General features: G+C 41.6%; 1 protein-coding gene across 6 annotated transcripts in view; it reads right to left on the minus strand.

Moving 5' to 3' along the window:
* BCL11A (BCL11 transcription factor A) overlaps nucleotides 1-23,514 on the minus strand; it is a 218,921-nt gene that overhangs the window by 41,040 nt on the left and 154,367 nt on the right. The gene's annotated exons all lie outside the window — the stretch shown is intronic.

The raw sequence follows: 23,514 nt of genomic DNA on the forward strand, positions 1-23,514 counted from the left end.
AATAGGCTATTGGCCTTGGCCCAAAAGCAGCATTCTAAAGGTTAAACCACAAAACTGCCTGAAATAAATCAAGTTTGATCTTCCTCCTGGGACCCTTCTCACAGGTGTCTCTAGGAACCTTGGATAACTTGCATCTGAAAGGTCCAAAGGTCTTGCAATTCATTTGGTAACATACATTCTTAATCACACCTGGGCTTGACCAGTATCGGGACTTACACCTGGCCTTTCAGTGGGTGTAGGTCAAGCATAATTTCCAACCACACTTGCTGAAAGGGTTGCCGAAGCAGATGTACAAGCTCTGTGGGATGACCTCACGTTTTCCTTTGAGTGGGAGTTGGGCTTCTAACAACCGTGGTGAGTCAAAGTTCATTTCTGTGCATGAATTACCTTATCTTTGACGCATCTTATTTTTTGAGCATGCTCAAGCAAAACTATTCTGAAGGAGATCCTCCCCCCCATGATTGAAATTTCTTCCAAAGACAAAGCTGTGTTAGAAATCTGACTTTCAGAGAAAGCCTAAAATATTTTGGTGCCTGAGAAAGAAAATCTCAAATGCTGCCCCTTATGCTGGTTAAAAAATGTAATTAGCTGACCCTTTAATGGACAGCTTCACCCAGCCTGGGCAGCTTTAGGCTGTACAGCTTTCAATCTGCCTTCTGGTAACCGCCTTGATGAACCTTGTCTCTTTTATAAAATCATAAGGATCTTTTTGTTACAAGTTGTTTATTAAATAATCATGTGCTTTTGTAAGCTCACCCACAGATTGTGTGTATCTTTTGTTACTAGACTCACTCGCACGATTTAGACGCAGATGCCAGGGAATGCTTTCTCCTCTCCTTTCTCTCTTTACCAGGAAAAAAAAATATTTGAACAGCAGTTTGAAGCTAAACCAGGAAACTCTTTTTATTCAACTTAAATGTCAAATGAACGTTTGTCTTCAGACATTGCATGGAAAATGAAAAAGTGGGGGAATAATTAATTGTTACCATTTGCATTAGATTCTCTCTTTTCTCCATCTGGTCTGCAAAGAAAAATAAAAAGGTGCAATTCGCCAAAGTTAAGCACTTAGACAGCAATCCTAAGAACATTTTCCTGGAAGTAATTCCCACTGAATAAAATAGGACTTACTTCAGAGTAGAGCTGCTTAAGCACATTGTTAGAAGCCCATACATCTTTTAATACAGAAGATTTAACTGTACTTAAATCTCTCATTGATACCAGTAAAACTTCGATGGGCTTAACGCTGTCTGGAGGATATTCAAAGCTTTTATCTTAAGGAATCCATGATATGAATGCAAATAAAAATTCAAATTATGTCTGTACACACTCCCCCCTCCCTCCCTGGGTTGCCCACACTCCTGGAGAAATATCCTGTTCCTTTAATAAAGGCTTAATTTGTGCAAATGGGCAACCCTTTATAATGTCCTGTTAAACTTCTGTTAAAAGGACACAACTGTTTTATCCAGACCTGCTGGCAACCCTAGAGTTTAATGTTGCTGATCCACCACTTCCTCCACAAACTACGCAACATCCTACTGTAGCTGCTGTCAGTAGAATTGCGGGGGATTTGCAGAGTCAGTGTGGGTAATGCAGTTCTGGAGAATGGGGAAAGCAAGCAAGGCATCTTATATATATGTTTTGTTAAATTCAAATTCCATTGGGTGACCATGGCTAGTCATACTTTACCAGACTAACACAACTCGGAGTGTAGTTGTGAGGATGAAACAGAGGAAGGGAGAGGATACATTCTCCCTTGAGCTTCTTCTTGTGGGAAGGGTGGAGCCACCCCTACCCCCCATTTTTTATTTGCTTCATTTAAAAAAAAAATGGTAAACATTTTTCTGTTTATGTCTTTGGAGAACTGGCTTGATTCCCGCAATTCTAAGAAAATTCTAAGAAAATCACACTAATGCCACTGCTTATTTTTTAAAAATTGCTATCTTATTTTCAAAATAGGATGCTATGCGTAAGAGTTTTATTCCAAGTTGCTTTACGGTCCCATGTAAAGCCAGAATGACAAGGCAGAAACTCATCATTTGATAAATTATTCTGGGAACTTATTTTAGTTAGTAAGCACTTAATAAGTTTAGAAAGGAAATAACTTGGGGGAGGGGGAGAAAGAGAGGAAAAACAAGTCATGAATAATTGGATTTTAACTTAAGCAGCAGAAAGTGCTTTTCACTGGCAAAGCTTCATAAAGGAGGAACTAAGTCATCTCAGTGTCTTGAACAACATTTAATACATCCGTTAAGAATGCATAATAATTAAAGCTATCAACCAACTGAAGAAATTTTAGTCGATTAATCATCAGCCTCTTAATCTGATTGCCCAATTAAAAATGCAATTGATATGCACATAATCAAGACTTCAGTTTTTTGAGGTACTGTAGGATGAGTGAAATAAAGCTTACAATTTAATAAACAAAAGCTGCCTTTATTTTAAGAAGGAAAAGCCACTTTTAATTTTTTCCCCCATTCAATATCATAACATTACACCAGAACAAAATGTCTTCCCTTAACTTTGGTCCTTACCCAACTGCTCAACAATTACTCAAACAATAATAATTGTAACAATTGCAAAATCTGTTTGCTTCAAGAGAATGTGAACAATTGGGGGAAATCTTGACTGTCAAATATTCTATATGAAATGTCAAAAGGAAAGAATTATTAGCTATTAAGACCCCATTTTACTACAACAGCTTTTCCTTTATCCTATAGAGCAATATTCAACAAACAGCCAAATCTTACGATGACCAGATTTCAATTAACTTGGCCAATGCATTCACAAAACTTCCCCATCCCACCGCAACTATTTATTAGAATTCCCTCCTTATTGAGACCTATGGATTAGTAACTCGAAGTTTAGGATGAAAGCCAGGCCTATTATGTTTGGGAAAACATTTAATGTTTAACATTGCTGGACTGATTATAATTAAAACATACCAAAATGTATACTGAAACTGATTTGGATTTAGGAATTCTTTTGTGTAAAACTGTGGGTACAACTAGATTTTTACTATGTAAGAATAGCAAAATCCACTTGCAAACAGTTGCTGTGTGAAAGCAACCTGTGATCCAGCATGATGTAGTGGTTACAGTGTCAAACTATGACCTGGGAGACCCAGGGTGAAATCCTCTTTCTGCCACGGAAGCTTGCTGGGTGACCCTGAGCCAGGCACTAGGGTGAACTCTACCTCTGTCCTCCCACAGCACTGAGCAAAGTTTGAAACTTTCCTCCAACTTAAATGGTTCCCTCTCCAATGGAAGAGAGCCACTTAAGTTGGAGGAAGACTCCTTAGGCTGGAGGAAAGCTACCTGGAGAATGGCAGGATCCACCTCACTATAACTCAGCCTAACCTTGTTATTGTGAGGATAAAATGAAGAAAGAGAGGATTAAGTTGTGAGCTGTTACAAGTCCTCATTTTGGAGAAAAGTGGGCTACTGATATCTATGAAGGAGGGGAGAGAGGGAGATTGGATTTATACCCTGCCCTTCACTCAGAATCTCAGAGTGGCTTAAAGGCCTGTGCCACCACAGTCACAAGCATGTATCAGCCTCAAGGGTGTACTGAAAAGATGTTACTGTTGCCTTCTTCTATCAAGGAATTAAATAAGCAAAAGTACAAGGTTTCCTTTTGTTTATATACTGTCCCATCAATAGATTACTCTGAGCTGAATATGCGAATTGCCTTCACCAAATAGCACTGTGACTGAGGGAACATTCGATTATGAATGCAAGCTAGTTTTAAAACCAGCTTAATTAGAACACATATATATATACTCCAAGTCCAAGCCAGTTCAAGTGTCAACTCTTTGCCCAAGGCAGCTGTTTCGAAGAACTACAATCTCTGATATCAGATCCAGGTCAGTGCCACAGGGATGTGCACCCAAATCTATACCTGAGCAGCGCCTGAGGTCAGTGACTGGACCAGGGGAAACCAAAGCAGGCAGAAGATATGGCTCTGTTGAGAAGAAAAGGCAAGAAGGCCAGGCTCATAGTATTTACAGCAGACCTGTCCAATTAGGGTTGCCGGGTCTTACTGGCTGCTGGTGGGGGAACTTGTGTGCATGATGCAATGTGTGAGGATGCTCTAGCATTTTGGTAAAAATTCAATGGTGCCATAGTTTTTCACCTAAATGCTAGAGAATCCCGAGGCGATTACATCACTTCCAGGTGACATCATTGCGCCAGGTACGTTGCGTGCTGATGGAACTATTTGGGGGCAGGGTTCCCCCACTAGCCAATCCTGGGCTTGCAGGTTAGAGGTCCTTAAATTAGGGGAATATCCGCCCCCAGTGGCAGCACTGGCGCTAGAGTGCCAGCCCAAGACTGGCACCCCAGGCACAGCACTCCTCATCCCCTGCCTGGAGCACTCCTCTCCCCCCCACTCAACTTCAGTGAGAGCAAGCTTGGCCAGTGGTGGAACAGTTTGCAGCACAGCGCACCCCGCCGCCCACTGCTGTAGCTTCACCTCCCGCACCATGTCTGTGTTTGAAGCTTGAAGCACAGATGCAGTGTGGGAGGCGGAGCTATGGCAGGGCACACTGTGTGAACCATGCTGCTGGTGGCTGAGCTTGTAAATTTCCCTCACCAGCCGAAACTGGTACTCTCTCCCCCAGGCCGCACTCTAGGCAGTCACCTAAGGCTGCTTAATGGACATGCCAGCTATGGTCAGCGGGAGGATGGGAACCCTATGTCCAATCCAGACACTTCATCCTGCCTGCCAGTCACGAGCCAATGCTACACACCCTTACTCCTTCCTGGGCTTGAACACTTGCAGTCCATGATGGCTCAGTCTGATTGGTTTCTTGTTCAAGCTTAGAATTGCCTGATTCCTTGAAGTTTTGGGCATGGAGATAAGAATTATGGTAGTTGAATTGGTTACAGTTTATAGCACAGATGCTCCCTGGTGTGAACACCCTGTTTATTCATTTACGCACTAGTTCTCATTTGTAAGAAAATGGAGACCACTCTAATATCAATAAAAGCCAGTAGTAAGACTCAAATTGATTTCCTTATGTGTCAGTTCAGACATACTTCTAGGAGCTACAGAAAGTGATTGAGGGGGTGGGGGTGAGGGATATTTCTTTATATTATTTCTTGCTCCTTTAAAAAAACTCTATTAACAAGAAACAGCTCTGAGCTTGGCAAAACAGAGATGGATTGCGCTGTCCCTCAGAAGCATAGCACAGCTGCCAATCAACTGTCATTCTGTTATTGGACTTCGCATAGTTTGGCTAGCAAAGCTTCACCCCCCCCCCCCCAAACTTCTGTCTCCAAGTTGGCAAGTTAATTTGTCAGTCTGGAAGTAATTTTTAAAGGCTTAGCGCCAGGGTGTGGTGTAAGGAAAGGAAGGTTGAAAGCCGTTGCTTTTGCATTCAAACCAGGGTGAAGAAAGGGGGGCAGAAGGGGTTAGAATTCAGATCTCGTGGCAAAAATTCAGTACAGAATGAACTTCTTAAAGAAACTCCTCAGGCAAATGAGAATTGATTCTACAGGCATAAACAGGAAGCTGGAAGTGTTAATTAATCAAAAGCCACCAATTAATCAATGAATCCATTGATCACAAAGAATGCAAGAAAGATACTTTTCTTAAAAAATGAAGCATGAAAAATGGTAAACAACAAACAAGGACTAGGGAACAGCCTCAGTTAATAAGAAAAATAAGTGTATTAGGAACTGGTTTAAACATATAGCAGGTGTTAAGCCAGTTTGTATTTTGTGGTAACTGTGCAAACAAGGGATTCCAGGCAGTTCCAGCCAATTTTATAACTGCATCCTAAATAAGTAAAAGACCATCTCCATCTGTAAGATCCTGCCCGGATTTCAGGGAACCTGTGTTACCTGAAATAAGGCTGGCAGGGACTCTTAAGGAGAGAGCCATATCTTAAGTTGTGCAACTCCTTCCTCCATGAACTGGCATCAGGGCTTCCAGCATAATTTGAAGACATATCTATTTCTGAAAGGCTTTCAGTTAATTTGAAACTTGTTGCCTAGGATTTAAAGTGTGTGTATGAGAGAGAGAGAGGGAAGGAGAGGGAGAGAGAGAGAGGGAGGGAGAGGGAGACAGAGAGGGAGGGAGAGAAAGAGAGAGAGATTTTAATGGAACGTTTGAGCTTGCACTGACTACTGTATTATGTGTTGATGTATTCTTAGCCACCTTCAGTATTATTTGAACAGTGTACAAATAAACGAAAATTAAAAAAAAATAAAAATAAAAAACCTGCCTTATTCACAGATATGGAATTGTGAAGTTCATCCACACAGGGTTACCAACTTCCACATGGATCCTGGAATTCTCCAGGTATTACAGCTGATCTCCAGACTATAGCAGCTTCAGCTGGTGGACTGCATGGTATCACAACACCGCTGATCTCCCTTCCCTCTCCAAACTCTACCCTCCCTAAGAACTGCCCCCACATTGCTAGCAATTTCCCAAGCCCAAGTTGGCAGCCCTAAAACACTCCTTGCATGGTAACTAGGAGCACTACTGAATTCCCCCCTGCCCACATGTCTAAGCTTGGCATTATTTTGTTTGCCCCATCTTGTAGGGAAAGTAGATACCTGTGACTCACACTGTCTTGATTTTTAGCGAAACCCAGGCTGAAACTATATGTGATACATAACTGAAAACATACTTCAGCTAACAGTTTTTGTTTTTATTAATAAAACCAAAAGCATCCACAAAGAAACTTCAATTCTTGAGCAAAGGACTAGTGGATTATGGGCAGGCTGCTTATAATCATCCCATTCAGGCTGGTTTTCTCACTCTTGGTGATTTTGAGCAGAGAAAATGGTCGGGATGATAAAGGTTAAGCAGCACACATACACCCCACACACACCAAGCCGCCCTGAGCCTGCTCTGGCGGGGGAGGGCGGGATATAAATAAAATTTTACATTACATTACATCTTTTCAAGACTTTAGCCACCCACAGTTGATTTTGGTTATAACAAAAAAAAAATCAGGAAAACACAATCATGAATCACATATAGTTTGTCCTTATTATGATAAAGTTTAAAATCCACTGTTTTAAATGAATGGGCATCTTGCAGGATGAGCCACCAAAACTGTAAGAAATACAGTTCCTCTAAGAAGCAGAAATCATAATAATAGCCTAAAATAGCTCTCAGGAGAAGCCATGAGAGGTCCCGTCTCTCTAAACCCCTGACCCCTGATCAATGACCTCACCAGGTAAGAAGTCTCACCCAAGCATCGACCAACTAGATCAAAGGTCCTTCAAAGCAGGTGCCCGACAATCAGGTAAACAATAACCTTGTTTCAACAGCCCATAATTATGTATTTACCTGCTGGCCGTTAGGGACAATTGAGTTAATCATTCACCTTATAAATGCAGCAGGTAATTACAGAGTGGTAGAGAAGTTCAGAACTACCATCGCTGGTTCTCAGGTACTTCCCCCCCCCCCCCAAATTGCCAGTTGATTCCTATTTCTATTCCTCCTGTTCCCTTCTCCCCCTTTTCCCACCCCTCCACTTCCCTTGCCCCCAATACAAAACATTTCCCTCTCACCCCCTATCTGTGGGAAACCTTAACCTGAACAAAAGGCAGAGAAAACTGAAGAGAGACAAAAGTGAGATTAATAAAAACAAAGAAAAGAAATGTTCAGCCAGGTTAAATCCTGCAGGGATTTTTCACTCTCACTCTCTCTCTGGCATCCACATCCTTGCAGAATGGACAACAGCCAAGAAGATGAAGGACCCAAGCTATCTTCCTGTGACTCATAGTGAAAGTGAACAAGAACAGGCCATTATGGAGCACTAGTAATCACACAAAGGAATTTTAAGAAAAACAATTCATTCAATCGCTTGTGGGGAGATGTGAAGCTTAGGACATGGAAACAGGATATGCATCTTCCACATGAGATGTGAGTTACCCATTCACAAGTTACAGATCATCTCAGAATACCCCCTGGAAACTGAGCTTCTCCAGCCAACTATTCTGATTTGCTTCTCTGACACCTAACCCTCCTCTAAAGTGAGGGCCTCTGTGCCTTTCCTAATACCTGGAAATAACAAAAACACAACAGAATATCCATTAGGAAATACAATCTGGTTTCATCACGGACCCCATCTAGCACTGCATGTCACCTGTGAAAGCACAAATTGTTAGCAGGTACAGAATTAAGTCATTTTATTTTCAGTTTTCATTTTACAAAAATAAGTCACTATCCCTCATATCTGCAAAGATAGGCTTAAAAGGATGTGTAGAATGCCTGGTGAAATTTGAGATGTCCCAATGATGACTTTGATGTGTTACTGTGCTGTCAAATTGCAACTGACTCATGGTATTCCCTCAGAGATGGTTTGCCATTGCCTTCCTCTGCATAGCAACCCCAGTCTTCCTTGGTGGTCTCCCATCCTAATACTAACCATGGCCAACCATACTTAGCTTCCCAGCTTTTACAAGCTTGCACTAAGCTGGGTGTGCAGGCTGCTCTGACATGTAAAAATGGAACACCAATGCCCAAACAGTACCAACAGACTATTTGTATCAGACATAAGGCTTTGTCATGGAAGACAGGTCACATGTTCAGCAGCAAACCATTGAGCAATGGGTTCTACAGTGAAACACTTTCATGACTAAACAGTGGATCAGTCTAACAACAAAATAAAAAGGGAATCAGCAAATAGATTTAGCTTTTGTCAAACAGTCAGACAAAAGCCTGCCACCAGGATTTCGTTCCCTTAACAGTTTAACCGCCCAAATCTGGGCCAGAGCATACTAGGAGCACAGAGTTGCAGCCAACAGAAATATAGTTGCAGAATAGATAGCTCCAGATGTTTCAAGTAAGTGATCCAGTACATACTATGTAGCAGAAGACCAGATCAATGAATGAACAAATAAACCACAGGACTTATAGTACATCTGACACAGAATTCTGTTTTCAACAGGAGCCAGTCTGAAGGTTTTGTCAAACTGAGAAGCAGGACATGTGGGCAGTGTCCCTCCCTTTCTGTTTAACCACCAGTTTTTCATATTCAGAGATACGCTGCCCCTGAACATGGAAGTTCAGTTTGGATACCATGGCCACCTTACCCTTAAATACATCTGGCCTGCCTTATGATGACATCCTACAGATGGAACTGTCTTGGCTGGAAATACAGTGATTTGGCTCAGCTCTTATCTCTGACCAGTGCTTTGCTATTGAGAAAGTAAACCATTTATTGTATTCCCAAATGAACTCAGTACCCCTGAGCAGCTGCAGGTACCTGACACGCTATCCACATCAAAGCATGTTATTATTAAGCAATGACTGCCATTCTGTTTTATGACTTCATAACTAAAACAAGACCAAAGCATCATGAAGTTTTCAAGCCTCATCTCATGTCTTCCCCACACCCCCCGCCCCACCTCCTGTTTCAAATCATTAAAATCTTGAGACAATAAAGGAAAAGGCTTTTTTAAAATCCCATTCTTGTACTTGTAGGAACTGTGGGACAGTCATTTAACTGAGAACTCCAGTGTGCAAGTATACAAGGATCTGCAAATATAATTGTCAGGACATGAACAGCAGTCATAAATTTAACTCTCATGAGTCTCTAGAAAGGAGGCGACCCTGGATTTGGTTCTGAGTGTTGCTCAAAACCTGGTGTGAGATGTAAGTGCTGTTGCACCAAACTGATCACAGTGCTAGTATGTTCAGCTTCTACATGAATGGAAGGTTATCCAAAAAGTCTAACATAACCATGGTTTCAGAAGAGATGATTTCTCAAAAATATAGGAATTGTCAAAAGCAAACTGAAAAGAAGGGTAAAGCGGATCAAATACCTTCAGGACGCTTGAAAATCAGTTATTAAACACACTATGATGAAAGTTCAGATATACTGTGTATCTCAAATTAGAAAGGGTACCACCAAATGTAAAAAAGAGGCCAGAGTAGTGAGCAAAGTCAAGGAAGCTATAAAAGCTTTCCTTTTGAAAGTGGAAGCATTGCCTATTAAAGGTGAATAAGAAGGAAGACGGGTTATGGCAAAATAAATCTTAATTGACAACAAGGCACTTAGAAAGAGAATATAAGGAACATATTCTTAAAAACATGAAGACAAACACTAAGAACTTCTTTAAATACAAGAGAAGCAGAAAACCCGTCAGAGAGGTGGTGAGGTCCTTGGATGACAACAGATTGCTAAAGGAAGACGTAGAGATTTCAGAGAAACTGGATAAATTCTTTGCATTACTTTTCAGAGAGGAAAATGTAGCCCAATGAGATTTGCTTGAACAACTGTTTTCAACAAGGGAGTCAGAACAACAGAAGTGAGTAGAAGTGATAGGACATGTTCTAGGGTTGTTCGACAAATAACCAATTAACAAGGTTTAGGTGTCATATACTTAAAGATTCTTAACTAACCCAAATGTAGAATTGTTAATCTCCTAACAAAAATAGCTGGCTTGTGGCTAAAATCTCTCTCTTCCAAAAGGATCTAGAGCAGTGGTGGCCAATAGTAGCTCTCCAGATGTTTTTTGCCTACAACTCCCATCAGCCCCAGCCAGCATGGCCAATGGCTGTGGCTGATGGGAGTTGTAGGCAAAAAACATCTGGAGAGCTACCATTGGCCACCCCTGATCTAGAGGAGATCCAGGAAAGTACAGCACGCTTTGCCTGATACCTCTTCCAGCTCCAGGTAAACTGGTAAAATCTATTCTTATGAGAATAATTAAACGCAAAATAAAGTAAGCCCCACTGCGGCAGAATCAGCATGACCTCTGTAAGGTGAAGTTCTGACACATTAACCTTTTGGAGTTTTCTGTGGGGCTACAGAGTTGCTTTATTTACACAGAGATTGTTAATGGACAGCCTACGAACCAACCTGACTTCCAAGATGGCTTTGGCTCTGGCCTGTGGGATGCAATTCTGGGCATTTCTGTGCTGTTTGTTTAAAAGATAAACCACTTGCTCCTTCAGCAGCAACCTTGTTTCTTGGCTAGCATCTATCACCATCCTTTCACCAGAATGGCAGCGTGTTCCTAGCTAGCCAAGTGAACTCACTGCTAATTAGGGTTGCCAATCCCCAGGTGGGGGCAGGGGATCCCCCCCGGTTTGGAGGCCCTTCCCCTGCTTCAGGGTCATCAGAAAATGGGGGGAGGGAAATTGCTGCTGGGCACTCCATTAAACTTATGGAGATAAATTCCCATAGGGTATAGTGTAGAATTGATCTGTGGGTATCTAGGGCTCCAGAGGGCTGTTTTTTTGAGGTAAAGGCACCAAAATTTCAGCATAACATCCTGTACCTCTTCTCAAAACACTCCCCCACCCAGTTTAAAAAAGACTGAACCAGGGGGTCCAATTCTATGAGCCCCCCCAAAAGGTGCCCCTAGCCTCCATTATTTCCTATAGAAGGAAGCCATTTAAAAGGAGCATGGTCCCTTTAAATGTGATTGCCAGAACTCCTTTGGAGTTCAATCGTGCTTGTTCAGCCACCCTGAGCCTGCTTAGGCGGGGAGGGCGGGATATAAATGCGAGAAATAAATAAATAAATTACACCCTTGCTCCTGGCTCCACCCCCAAAGTCCCCAGATATTTCTTGAGTTGGACTTGGCAACCCTATCACTAATTTGGATGCTAAAGAATATACCACCCTTTGACATACGGTAGTTTCCCCAGGTCACATGTTTGCAGAAAAAAATCACTTGTCTGTGTGCATGCTTGCAAGTGTGTTTTCCCAGCAAATGTCAAGAGTAATGGTTAATCCACTTCCAGACTCACAAGGTCTCCAGGGTCACCATTTCAAATCTGGGGCAGGGTTCAAAGGCTTCTCTTGAATTTAAGATTCAAGTGGGGGAAAAAGCAGTAACTTAAGCACAGTAGCTTAATACCACACAATTCCCAGAGAGATGAGCTCCTGAGAAATAAACCATGTGTGGTCTGAAATATGGAAGGGATGAAGGTTTTTCTCTCTCTGCTACAGCAGCCAGCTGAACACCCCCCCCCATAACAGGCAAAATGCCAAGGTAAGGTCTATTTCCTTACAACAGAAATGAGCATTCCCGATTCTATTGCTGCTGTAGGATTCCTTAATGAAAGGTAGGTTAGAACAACGCTGCATTTAAACTGGATTCAGTTCATCTGATTATACTGACTGTCTTGCTGGAATATATAATCATCTCTTTTGGATGACATTTTAACTATCCAGTGAGACAAATAATTGTGGCAATAATTGATAGCTGAATCAAACTAGCAGATTACAGACTGGCACCCAAACCCATGGAAACAAGGGCACATCTTTCACACATTACAGGAGGCAGCCGTGAATTTGATATTCTCCCCCCCCCCACCTCAAAAAATGGTTTACAGAGAAAGCCACTGCAAGGGAATCTGTGTTTGAGGACATTGCTTTCTACCCCTCCCTCTCCTTTTTATAGAAGAAAAATTAGGCAAAGTGATTTATGTTTTGCTCTGAGCAAATCATGATGGGGATAAGCAATTGGTTGTAATCAATCTTCAAGAAAGTTTTAAAAGAATTGCTTATCTAGGATGCAGCCTTCTGAAAATGAGCAGGAAAAAATAATCTATTCAAATAAGAGAAAAACAGGTTCCCCAAACTGCCTCACACTATAGCACGTTCAAGATGGAGTGGGGCAGACAGGACTTGCACCAACATGAGCATAGAACCCCAATGCAAGATTTCTGTAGAATGCTATATGCTATACAGGACTCAACTGTGCGACTGAACAACAAAATACAGGATAGGACTTGTTAAGAGTTTTGTGTCAGGATCTGGGAAGTGCCAAAATGTTACTGTAACTTCCTCTCTGGTACCTGAAACAAAATTTCCTGAGACAGATACTTCAGAAATCTGGGGGCAACAGGGAAGCGAGGACTTTCCTGGGCAGACAGATTGGATTGTGGGACAAGGATGACAAAATTGAAACAATCTCATCATCTCAATCCAGAGAGCACTGCTCCAATGCACATATTGAGTTCCCCTGCACTGATCACAATCAGGTAATAAAAATGTCTTCTACTATGGAGTTTTTGCCCAATTACCATAGTGTCACACAGATGTTGCCAACATGATGATGCCATTTCTGTACATGATGGAAATAATGTCACCATGTTGCTGACAATGTAGCTTGGGCTTCCTTCCTGCTCTTGTTAAGTCCCCTTGCTGACCAGCTGATCAGTGACAAGGAGTGAGGTCCAGGGGTGGCATATCCCTAACTTCCAGTGGTGGTGGGGATGCTAACCCTACAATGGAACCACCCTGTCTATAGCAAATCAATGGGCTGAAGCACATGGGAGAATTTCTTTCCTGTTACTGAAGGTATTTTTAGCCTGTCTTTCTCCTTGAAAGGACCTGAGGTGGGCTCCAATGTTATTCTAAAAATGCTTCACAGAATAATGCAGTTAAAGCTTAACATTTAAATTCTGCAAAAGAATAGGTGGTTTCTTCAGATAGTAAGGAAATTTGACAATTTTTTATTTGCATACTAGACTACCGTTTTTGATACCCCCTCCATCTCTCCTAGTACATTCAATCAAAAATGTCCATTTAAAGTACTAGCTAATTTTAAAAGAGCTATTGTCTGAGAAAGGGCTTTTCATGGAGAACACTTTGTTTTATTAATTGCCGTCTTTTAAAAACTGCAACACTTGTAGACAGAAACCCCTCATCAACTGTTTCTTCATTTCAATAAACAAGTAGTATGTGTTTTTGATCCATGTCCCTTGCAAGTTTGCAACCATATTTAAAGCAGTAGACAACAGATGATATAATTTTGATTCTCTATGGACTCCATCCCTTACCAACAGAAATGATACCCAGTCCCACCTCTGACTTTTTGCACCAGGCACACTTGAGCCTTTGAGCCCTTGCTCAATACTAATTTCTGCATTTACATAGCAAATACCCTGAGTCCTACCATATCATGCAAACTGAAGTCTAGTGTAACCTTTTTCTACTACATGAAAGGAACCGGGTAAAGAGTAGCCAAAACCACAATGCTTCATAATAGTAGCACAGCCAGAAAAAAGGCAATATATGGGCTTAGTGGACCGGTGGTGGACCAGTTCTCTCCCAAACTTGTAATTGACTCTTTCAAACAATATGATGCCTCCTGAGCAAACAATTAAATGCCTTCTGAGTTCACCTGCGAGATCAGCCATAGGGAGAGGGAGAGGAAGCACTGCTGAACTGACTTGTACTGAATAGATTCAAGTCAGTTCAGTAATGCCTTCCCCCTCCCCATGGCGAATTTGCCACTTGCACTTTAAATGGGTTTTGACAGTGGACACCGCTTGGGAGTAAAGTCCCAGCACTGAATTTACTGGTGAAATTGCCACTTGGACTTTACTCTCACACAGTGCCCACTTGCAAAACCTGTTTAAAGGGAAAGTTCCCTTTAAAAGGTTTTTACAAATCCCCGAACCCAAACTGGTTTGCGAACTGGGGGAGGTCCAAACTGGTTCATGGTTTGTGAGATGTCATGAACTGGGACGAACCTCCATTTTCCTGGTTCATGCCTATTCTAGTTCTTATTTAAGGAATCAACCAAATATCTTATTCTCTAGAAGTACAGAGATTCCAGAGGCAAATGCTGACTTGCTTCCTGTTCTTCTAGCACAGATATGGCAACAATATGCTTCACGCCAGTTTTACAATCCATATTTAAGAGCGGTATGCTCTGCACTCTTGCTCCCAATAGGTAGCTTTTCTTCAAAGAGGAGAAGTGGCCTTCATTTCTCACAGGTGACAAAGATGAAGGACTAATCCACACATCACAAGCTTTTCACAAGCTCATCTCAGTCATCATAAAACCATCCTCTCAGCTTGTAAAATGATATCACAAATCAGCCCGTGTGGATTGTTTCTTCTTGTCACACTATGGCGATGACCTAACAACATGTACGGTGCCATAGGCCCTAATCCTATACATTGCCATATTGATCTCAGAATCATAGAGCTGAAAGGGGGGGCCTATAGGATCATCTAGTCCAATCTCTTGCACAATGCAGGTAATTCACAAATACCTCCCACCCAATGTTTCCTCTAAGCTATGGAGTCATGTGAGCAAAAATTCTACTTCGTGAGCTACTGGCATTAGAGTTGTGAGCTACTGCATAAATTAGTTTGTTCTGGGGCCATTTTTTCTGAGCTAAGACAAAAATGTGTGAGCCAGGGGCTAAAAAACTGTGAGCTAGCTCACACTAACTCACCTTAGAGGGAACACTGCTCCCAACCAAACACACATCCAGTGACCCCTGTTCCATACCCAGATGATGGCAAAAAAAAAAAAAAACCTCTCCAAGATCCCTGGCCAAACTGGAGAAAAATTACTGCCTGACCCCAAAGTGGCAAGCAGCATTTCACTGAGCATGTAAGAAAGGGCCACAAGAACTAAGCATCGATGGCACCCTTCCTGCCCTCGTTCCTTTGATCTGCCTAAATTCACAGAATCAGCTGTCAGAAGGCCACCTTCCTCACTTTTTTTTTAAGGCCACTCAACATCATTCTGAAGAAAGCTTGCAAGAAGATGTGTTGATTTCAGTGTTACACCAAATCCTGGTTTGCACAAGTCTTCAAACCACGGTTAACAATTTACACATACCATGCATTGTTAATGCAATGTCATACAAACCCTAGTTAAACTTCATTAGTTACAGGGCTTGGGGTGAAATCTGTACTCAGACTTTTCAGTTATTCAGTGAAACTTGGGTCCTATTCTGCTTATTGTTGTTATTGTCAGTTGACTGGGTTTTTAACAGGACATGTTTTGTAATTTTTATAAGAGCTGATTGAAGGTGCCATTTTGGATGGTGCTATTCAAACCTAATTGGTAAACAAATCTAATTAATAAAGACACTGCACAATCCTATGCAGAATTACTCCAGTATTTAGCTCATTGAAATCAATGGGCTCAGATACAGTAACGCTTTATAGGGCTGCACCGACATACAGGCTTTCCTGTTCCTGGAGGTATTTAGAAGAAGAAGAATTGCAGATTTATACCCATCCTTCTCCCTGAATCAGAGACTCAGAGTGGCTCACAATCTCCTATATCTTCTCCCCCCACAACAGACACCCTGTGAGGTGGGTGGGGCTGAGAGGGCTCTCACAGCAGCTGCCATTTCAAGGAGAGCTATAGCTAACCCAAGGCCATTCCAGCAGGTGCAAGTGGAGGAGTGGGGAATCAAACCCGGTTCTCCCAGGTAAGAGTCCATGCACTTAACCACTACACCAAACTGGCTCTCTTTATGAGGTCCTGCAAGACATTTTTATCCAAGTAAAGATGTTTGTTGCTGGAAATGAGACTCACTGGAGCCCTGTACTATTGCCCACTTCATACATTACATGTTATTGATGTAACATGTGAATGCAACAAAAAAAATGTTTGTAAAGACAAATTGATTATACAAGTACACTCATCAGGGAGCCAGAATTGGCAGCATCTTCCCTGTTGCGTATACACACAACACCAATCTTGGGTTTACCTATATAAAATCTATGAAATGGCCCCAGGGCATACTTAGCATTAAGATTAATCCGCCCCCTAACTCCTGCTAAACTGACCGTTGTCTCCCCAGCACACCCGCTAATCTGGCAATTCTTCTGTTTAAATTGCACTTGTTCATCATGCGTTGCTTCTTGTCCTCTTGCTGCTTTCATATTAGCATAATGAAATGTGCAATGATATTATTTATCTGGGGTGGATCTAATTGCTACTGGAAACTAATTAAAAAGGGAAAGGTGTGGGAAGCCTGAGAAGAATCTATTGCTCATGGACAGCGGGAGCAGTTTTAAGGTTCACACTTGTCTTTTCTCCTTGAGTCCAGTTCTTTACTGTGGTATGTCCTAGGGTACATACAGAAGCCTACCCTCCAACCTCGTAAAACCAAAACCCTGAAGAAAAAAGCAAAGTATCAATTTCACACACACTTGTAGTTGCATAAAGGATAAGTTTGACCTAGCATTTAACGAGGCTTATTCACTTCACTAACCAGGGCAATGGAAGCCAAAGTCTTAAAGAGGCAGGATCATGTTTTGTGTAGGAAACTAGAGTGTAGACAACCCCCCATTTTGCCAGGTCTGCAGCAATGCCTCTAGGATGGGCAGGGACCGGATTAAATAGCTACCAGAAATTTAATCCCTAAAACACATACAGGGCATGTTTCCCAGCTGTCTGAACAGCCAGGATGCACAATGCACTTGCTCCACATGCGCAGAAGCAGTCTGAATGCTCCTCTTGCACATGTGCAGTCCAAGCCTCTCCTGGCAGCAGGGAGGAGGTTGTGTGATTGCTGCGAAGAGTACCGGCTTTTTCAAAGCTAGTATACCGCCGCGCCAAATTCCCAGTGTGATCCCACTCTATGAGCCAGCATGGGTTTCTCAAGAACAAGTCATGTCAGACTAATCTTATCTCTCAGGGGAATGCTGTAGACATAAATTTATCTTGATTTCAGTAAGGCTTTTGATAAGGTTCCACATAATATTCATATTGACAAATTGGTAAAATGTGGCTTGGACCCTATTACTGTTAGGTGGATCTGTAACTAGTTAACAGATTGCACCCAAAGAGTACTTGTTAATGGTTCCTCACCCTCTTGGAGAGGAGCGACAAGTGGAGTGCCTCAGGTTCTGTCCTGGGACCTGTTTTGTTCAACATCTTTATAAATAATTTGGATGAAGGAACAGAGAGAATGCTTATTAAATCTGCTGATGATAATTCAGAAGGGGAGCAAATTCTATGATTTCTGTGAGTCTTTGAGGCATATAACTTTACAGTCTCTGGGGAATGTGCCTTTTGCTCCCTCGAGAGTGCAGGCTTGGCACTTAGCAAGCCAGATAAGGCTAGACAGGTTGAAAGAGGCTGGGTTACTTCTTCTGCCATCTCCCTCTGCTTGCAGCAATCTGTGATGGATGGCCTGAGGGGCTAGGGGCCTGTCTGGGGCTCAACTGAACTAAACTGAAGAGATTCAGGTTCTCCACATAGTCATGACACTTACCAGGTAACCTTGGGAGAGTATCTTTCTTTCTTTCTCAGCCTGATCTACCTCAAAGGGTTGTTGTGTGCAAGAAAAGGGGGAATACAAGACTCTGTACTCCACCCTGAGCAAACTGGATAAAAGCTAGGATAAAAATACGACAGGAATATAAGACAGAGGCAAGATACAAGAAGAAGTTGCTGTCCTGGCCTACTCCCCCCTCCTCTTACTATGCTCATCCACACAAAAGAGTCTCCCATGAGGACAACAGGATTATAGGCCATGATGTTTTGATCATCACTTCTTTTGGTTTGTCATCTGGATGGTTTAATCAGCAACAGCCAGTGTGATTCTAGGCCTCAGTGTTGCAGGTCTGTATCAACAATGTCCAAGAGGATGTGTGAGAGGCAAGGATTAATGCCATATGTAACTCTGGCTTCCCCTGCCATTCTGCAGATTCAATCTCTCACTCCTCTCTGCCTACTCTCCTTACTGCCACATTACGGCTCTTAAGTTCTGCAAAAGCCACTATACCAGATTTGGAAATAAAACTCAGCAATGTAAAACTAGCATTAAAATGTGAGTGATTCATGCCTGTTATTTTAAGCACATAATTTGCATATTCTGGGTGTACGCTGTGGGTTTCCTTTGCACTGAACCTGTTCCCCCCCCCCCCAAAAAAACAAATAAACAGAACAAAACCACTTTCAGTTCCAGAATGCTGGCAGAGTAATTTGTAACTATCTTAATAACAATGTTTAATATTTATGTAGTATTTTCCTTTCAATTCTCCAAACATAGTCTTCAACAAAATGCTTGACCATTGGGGGGGCACAGGCATCAGAGGTTTATGAGAGGTGCAGTCATTTGGTATGCAGTCAGGTTTGCACTCATAAAGATGCCTCTTGGATCAGACCAAATCCCATCTCAGCCTGCATTCCCTGTTGAACAGTGGCCCATCATATCCTGAGGAAGCCTACAAAAAGGATATTAGGAAAAGAAGCCCTCCCCTCTTATTGGATACACTTCCTCTAAAAATGGAGGTTCCAATCATGGCTAATACCTTAACACTTTCATACCACAATCTGTCTATTTCTTGCCTCTGGAGAATAGAAGCATAACCACATCAAGGCAAAAAGGTGTGAGCACACACACAGATGCATTTAGAGTGGCACTAAAACCAAACTTGTTGCATGCTTTACAAAAAGTCAGCATGTCACTACTTTTCTAATAGCCCTTTAAGACAGATTTGTACTATCACCCCAGTGTTAACAAAAGAAGGCAGGCTGAGAGCCAAGCCAAGTACTAAAACTTGGACTCAGCTGGGGTTTGATCTCTAGCCCACGGAAAGTCTACACAAGACAGTTCTCCGCAAACAAACTTATTAGCCTGCCTAGGCATACATTAAAAGGAAAATGTAGTCCTCTGTGCAAGCACCGAGTCATTACCAACCAGGGGTCATTTCGTAGCAGGAGCTCCTTTGCATATTAAGTCACACACCCCTGATACAGCCAATCTTCCAAGAGCTTACAGGGCTCTTTTTTGTAAGCTCTTGGCGGACTGGCTACATCAGGGGTGTGTGTCCTAATATGCAAAGAAGCTCCTGCTACAAAATGACCCCTGTTACCCACCCATGGGGTGATATCACATCATGATGTTTTCTTGGCAGACTTTTTATGGGGTGGTTTGCCATACCTAACTGGAAAAACTGGCTTTTATAAAAAATCCCCTCTACATTGCTAGGGACTGGCCTATGCTCACCATATCCTGAGTATCTTAAATGTAAGCTTCAGGGCAAAAGAATTTGTATGGGATTCTTTCTTATAATATACAATATCATTTACTAAAATAATCCCATGGGATGATTTCTTGTCAGGGACACCAGTGAGCAGGGAAACGTGCAACTTGACATCACATTAAAACACAAGATATGTGATGCTGCAAGGAAGAGGAATACAGGGGCAACAGCAGTTCAGTGTCATATGCAATGTGTAATTCTATCCTTAGAGGCTATATGTATTGCATTGCAGGGCAAAAAACAGAGACCTGCACCTATTCAAGCAACACAGTGGAGTATCTAAACTGAACTGAACCACCTCCTTGTTGTCAGAATAGTGATTTGCAAATAAATATACCTTACTTATTTATTTACCTTATTTATTTGCAAATAAATATACCTTACTTACAAATAAATATACCTTACTTATTTATTATAAATATACCTTACTTATTTATTATAAATATACCTTACTTATTATATACCTTACTTACTTATTTATATTTATATTTACATAAATATACCTTAATTATGTACTGCTTTTTTGCCTGTCTTTTTCAGCAAAAGGGGCTGGTAAAGGGAGCAGAAGCTACTTCTACTAGTCCTGAGTCCACTTGTCATCTCAAGGCCCTGCAAGATTCAGTTCCTTGTTCACACAGGATCTTTTTTTTTTCATTTTTAAAATAAAGTTTCAATGTGCATGGTTTTTAAAAAAGATTTTTTAAAAATTACAGTTGAGTACTGAAACTGTTGACCTGACCTGCCAGGGGACAAAGTAGGAAATGCACCTTTAAGACCAACGAAGTTTTATTCAGAACGTAAGCTTTTGTGTGCTCCAAGCACACTTCATCAGACGAAGAATCAGATACAGTGAGCAGAGCTACATATAGCTGGTAGGCAGTTGTTTTGTTGTTTCTAAACAACTGCCTACCAGCTATATGTAGCTCTGCCTACTGTGTCTGATTCTTCGTCTGATGAAGTGTGCTTGGAGCACACGAAAGTTTACGTTCTGAATAAAACTTTGTTGGTCTTAAAGGAGCACTTGACTCCTACTTTGTTCTACTAATTCAGACCAACATGGCTGCCCACTTGGATTTACCTACCAGGGGGCAGGGAGAGAAGGAGATATGACAACACTGGCTGTTTCGAGGGGGGGGGACATTAAATTTTTCCACAGATGGCTTTCAAACTGTCTTCTGGGAAATCTTGAAAACTTATCAGGGGGTACCTAAATGAGAAGATCACTTGGATGGTCGAGCTTCCTTGACAGACAGCTTGTTCCCGCTCACATCTGATCTTATGAAACCGGCAGCTGCAGGAGAAGGTGCAATAAACTTGGATTCCTCAGCAAACAAGTAAAGTACCTGAAGGCTGAAAGTCTGACCACTATCAAGTAAAAATGGGGTGATGCGAGAGGAAAGGCAGCAGACTGTCCATTAGTTGCTGATTCCCTGACTGTCAGAAGCTGGTGCCTGGGAAGAACTGGACCAGATCAACCCTCTGTGGAGTAATAGACTTTCTTAATGTTTCACCATCTACCCATGCATTCCTGAAACTTTGATTGGCTCTCTGCCAAGCTGTCTGATTGGTTGGCAGCCCTTACATAAATATTATGTTCCTGAAAAACTTTTCAATCCTATAGTATTCTACTGGTGAGCTGCTGCCAGCTTCTCAGGTCTTTTTGAGGGTACATTTATGTTAGAAACAGAATATCATTTTTGTTCTGGTTTAAGTTCCCATGACTGAAATTCTGCTTCAGCTGGTTCCACATCACACTAAGATTTTAAGACTTGGGAATCATGGTCCAACCATTCTTAAGAAACAGGTGCCTTCGTGAAAGTCCAGTGAGTGTGGGGGCGACGACAGTCATCTGAAGCAATGCTCAATTCCTAAATTATTGTGATTTTCTATATATGATAGCCAGAGATGTAAATTAAATCTAGAATTCTATCAAACAGAAGGGAAAGTTTGAATCTGTGTGAAACTACTTCCTCCAGAGAAATCTAGCTGACTTCAATAGTGTTTCTCTGGAATATGTGATACAGGCCTAAAGCCTGCAGGATTTATATATATATATATATATATATATATATATATATATATATATATATATATATATATATATATATATATATATATATATATATATATATATATATATATATAATCATTTCCCTCTTGTCCTCCATGCAATAAATCATATAACAAATAATCAAACTGGAGCATTCTACTGGGTTTGGGTATGCTGGTGGCCAAAGCTTTCAGGATGATAGATTTATCTGCATGTTTTTAAGGATATTATTCTTGCAACCCGATTTCTATCTTTGGTTATTGGGCCATATGGCAAGGGGTTTAAAAACAATTTACAAAATGCCCAAGAATATATTAACTTCATAGTAGGCAGATGATGCATTAAGGCATAAATTACATCTCCCAGCACGGCCCTGCCTGACCCAGAAGGATACTCCCCAAAGGGGAATGGACAGGCTGAAATAGCTGTAGTTGCCCAGTGGCAAAGGACAATCTTAAAGTTAACAGAGAGAAAAAAATAGCTACTATAGCATGCATGCATAAAGGTTTTGGGCTTCATTCGTTCTTTGACATGGGTATGAACACTGTTAGGCTACTTCCACACCATCTAGAAAGCTGGAATCTGATAAATATAAAACACAATAAAATATGAGTTCTAAATAAGTCTGAACAAAAATGTTTACTGGTCAAACCTCCGGATATGAAGTTCTGTATCGCGTGATACTGCAAATGGTGTGCTTGACACCTTAAGAATGAGACAGTTTCATGAAAAACGGAACTCAAAAGTGAAAGAACACTGCCAGTCGCAAGCGAGAACAGAGTGTCTGTAGTCAGACTGCAGGAGAGCATGAGTTTCAAGTTCACACTTTTAACCACCCTGCAATTAAGTGATGAAGGGAATCACAGTTCACTGATTACTTAGGGCTAAACCAGTATAACCATCTCTCTCCACATATGCCTGTGCACTAATGTGGTCTTTTGGTTGCTGGATTCTAGTTGTTTCCTAGATTAAGGCAGACCATTTGGCAATTGCTAGAACCTCTTCCTCCTCTGTAGTGGAATCGGCTGTATATGAGGAAGGGGAGACACCATTTTCAGAAGCTTTTCGGAAGCCCTATAAGAACATTTTTGTGCGAGTTTTTAATAGGGCTGAAGCTTCAGGCATTTGAAATGTGAGTTAATGGTTTTTTATTGAATTATGTACTCTTTAAAACACTGGAACTGTAGGCCACCTTGAGTTACAAGAGAAAAGGGAAGTTACACATTTTTGAATGAAAGAATTGCAGAAGGTTCCAAGTCTGAGCAGAGGAGGGGACACTGATTAATCCTTTCTTCTCCGGCTGTCTTACCATTCAAAACTGTCTCCCTAAGCTGCCCAGGAAAAATGGATTGAAGGGAAAAGTTTAACAGAGTCTTCACAGCCATCTACAGCTGCTTTTCATTAAAGAAAAGGTAGGAAATTAGTACACACATCAGCTTAGTAACAACTAGCCTGGCCACATATGCTAAGAGCAGCAATATCAGTGCAGTAGCCAGTTACATCAACACCAGGGTTTTATTCGTAGAAAAAGCCCAGCAGGAACTCATTAGCATATTAGGCCACACACCCTGATGGCACAATTGTTTCACACAATTGTTTTGCACATGCTTTTTACTGAAAAAGCCCAGCAGGAACTCATTTGCATATTAGGAACTGTGACGGAAAGCAATGGGTTAAGCATAAGCTGAAGACGCACAGGGCTGCGTCAGGTGACCTGAGGGTGGGG

This window comes from Heteronotia binoei, chromosome 1 (assembly GCF_032191835.1).
Source record: "Heteronotia binoei isolate CCM8104 ecotype False Entrance Well chromosome 1, APGP_CSIRO_Hbin_v1, whole genome shotgun sequence".
Classification (NCBI taxonomy): Eukaryota; Metazoa; Chordata; class Lepidosauria; order Squamata; family Gekkonidae; genus Heteronotia; species Heteronotia binoei.